The sequence below is a fragment of the Octodon degus genome, unplaced genomic scaffold, assembly GCF_000260255.1.
Source record: "Octodon degus isolate 3935 unplaced genomic scaffold, OctDeg1.0 scaffold00001, whole genome shotgun sequence".
Classification (NCBI taxonomy): domain Eukaryota; kingdom Metazoa; phylum Chordata; class Mammalia; order Rodentia; family Octodontidae; genus Octodon; species Octodon degus.
Window position 1 is genome coordinate 39902621 of NW_004524577.1, and position 3029 is coordinate 39905649.

The 3029-nt window shown below is 43.6% G+C and overlaps 1 pseudogene; it reads left to right on the top strand.

Annotated features, from left to right (window-relative positions):
• The first annotated feature begins 557 nt into the window (after window positions 1-557).
• LOC105743693 lies at window positions 558-1527 on the top strand (annotated as a pseudogene).
• The last annotated feature ends 1502 nt before the right edge of the window (window positions 1528-3029 follow it).

Genomic DNA, 3029 nt, shown 5'->3' on the forward strand with positions numbered 1-3029 from the left:
GATGGTCAAACATGAAGTGGCCTCTATACAGAAAGAAGGCAATGACATTCTAAGAAATACAGAGAAACAACAAGGCCTCTTATGCCCTTTTTTATGTGCATTACTTCCTAATGCTAACCAACCACTGACGCTGAAAGTAAAGAGCCAGTGGGCAAGGCTGATAGGGTGACCCCTGCTTCAGATTCTTCAGTTTCTTCTTACTCAAAGAGGCCCAAGTAGAGTGCTGATGGAATGTGCATGGATCACAAAGTGAGAAAACAGGCTAGTGTTGTACAGAGCACTTACATGAGCTATGAAACACAAAGGGTGTGATTTCAGTGATTTTTGCATACACGTTACCAATGGCATCTAAAATGCACTGCAGGGCCGGGAGCTAGCTCAGCAGCATAAGCCCCTGACTGGCAAGGACAAGGTCCCAAGTTCAATCCACAGTACCTCAAAACAAACAAATTTTGTGAAGAGACGGAGACTGAGCGGTCGCTGCCACGTTGCTGACCTCGAGCAGCAGTCAACTCCACGTAGAACCTGGAGCAGGGGATTCAGAGTCAAATCTCTTCTCTCATCTCTCTCCTGTGAGATTTTTTTTTATCTTCAGCTACAGTTTTTGTCACTGTAAGCAATTTTATCTTCAAACACAATGGCTAGCAATGTTACCAACAAGACAGATCCTCGCTCCATGAATTCCCGTTTGTTCACTGGGAATCTGAACACTCTGGTGGTGAAGAAATCTGATGTGGAGGCCATCTTCTCGAAATATGGCAAAATTGTGGGTTGCTCCATTCGTAAGGCTTTGCCTTTGTCCAGTATGTTGATGAGAGAAATGCCTGGGCTGCTGTACCTAGAGAGGATGGCAGAATGATTGCTGGCCAGGTTTTAGATATTAATCTGGCTGCAGAGCTGAAAGTGAACAGAGGAAAAGCCAGGGTGAAGCAATCTGCAGCAGAGACATCTGGGTCAGCACCAGAACACCCTGCTCCGTCCCCTCTACTCAGCTCCTCTTTTGACTTGGACTGTGACTTCCAAAGTGATTATTATGACAGGATGTACAGTCCCCAGCACGTGTTCCTCCTCCTCCTATTGCTCAGGCTGTAGTGCCCTCGAAACGCCAGCGTGCATCAGGAAACACCTCCCGAAGAGGCAAAAGTGGCTTCAATTCTGAGAGCGGCCAGCAGGGATCTTCATCCAAGTCTGGAAAGTTGAAAGATGATGACCTTCAGGCCATTAAGAAGGAGCTGACCCAGATAAAACAAAAAGTGGATTCTTTACTGGAAAGCCTAGAGAAAATTGAAAAGGAACAGAGCAAACAAGCAGTGGAGATGAAGGATGACAAGACTGAAGAGGAGCAGGCCACCACCTCCCAGAAGAAAGATGAGACTAATGTGAAGATGGAGTCTGAGGGTGCTGCGGATGACTGCTGAGGAGGGGGAGCTCCTGGATGATGATGAAAGTGAAGATCGGGCAGAGGACCAGCTGGAGTTGATCAAGGATGATGAAAAAGAGGCTGAGGAAGGAGAGGATGACTCTTAAGCACATAGTTTGGTTTAGAAGTCTTGTCCCATTATTTCTTTATCTAGGCGCTTGTCTAAGATCAAAATTTCACCCGATCCTCTCCCGTAGTACCTTCAGCACACGCTCACTGTTCTTCCTGTTGTCCTACCAGGTTCATAATCGCCCTGCGCCTAGTACCATTTTCACTTCCTCTGATGCTCCTAGTAGTTTTGTTAAGTCTTCTCCTGTAATTTTTGCTTTTTAATTTTGATACCTCTTTATGACTTAACAATAAAAAAGTTGTATGGTTTTTATCAGCTGTCTCCACAATAGTCTCTCATGATGCAGGCAGTATAGTTATTGCCATTTATACATGATTTCAGGAGCTGCTTCCCTAACTGCAAAGGCCGTCTCACCTAGTGCAGCATCTGCCAGCAGCTCTGTTTGACTTAAGAGTTATGTGTATCACCCGCATCAAGTACTTTGTGGGGCTGTTAAACACAAATGTAACATTGTATTTTTGTGAATGAGAGCATGTCAAATGCATCCTCTAGAAAAATTAGTTTAATAGTCTTTGTTTTCTAAAGTTCTTTTTTTTTTTTTTATTTGGCAGAACCAGGATTGAACTCAGACCCTTGCACTTGCCAGGGAAGCACTTATTCTACTGAGCCATCTCCCTGACCCCTCTAAAGTTGATACTATGGGTTATTTTTTGTGAATGCTTGATGTGTGGGATCTTTTTTCTCAAAATAAGTCCTTATTAAACCAGGAAAAACCAACCAACCAAATAAATAAATAAAAATAAAATGCATTTCACAATATACAGATGGATGGCGAATTTTATGATGATAATTTTAATTTTTAACTTTTCTTGACATTAAAAAGCAAATAGAAGGGGCCGGCCAAATAGCTCTGAAGCTTAAAGTGCCTGCAAGCAGGCACAGGGGCCAGGGGTTTGATCCCCCACCCCTGGGGCACGTTGAGACAGCAATTGAGACTGGGCGTGGTGGCGTGCACCTGTAATCCCAGCTATTGGGAGGCTGTAAACAGGCGGATCACTACAAGTCTGATCTAGTAGTGAGACCCTGAACACCCCTAGACCCTTCCCTAAAATTAAGAAAAAAGCAAATAGAAACTACCATTGCTGAGCTAATCAAGACCCTGGATAAAGGGGAAAGGCTTCATATCAGTATAATTTTTTCTCTGCTTTTAAAAGGGAAACAAACCTTCAATGTATTTTCAGCTTGCACTGAGGCCTGTTCTCAATATAAGTACAGGCTTTGAAACAAATTAACTGCTTTTCCCTGCCAGTGTGGGCACTTGCTACCTTAGGCAAGTTGTTAACTTCTCAGCTCAATTTCCTTAAGCGGAAGATATATGCATTCATATCTAACAATAGGATCTTTATATGGATTAGATGACATAAAGTGTAAATGCTCCACACCTGGGCTGCCACTAGCAGATGCTTAATAAATATTCCTGCAGTTGCTGCAGTACCGTCACCAATATAGGGCAGGTGTCTGGTTACTGCAGCTCCTTGT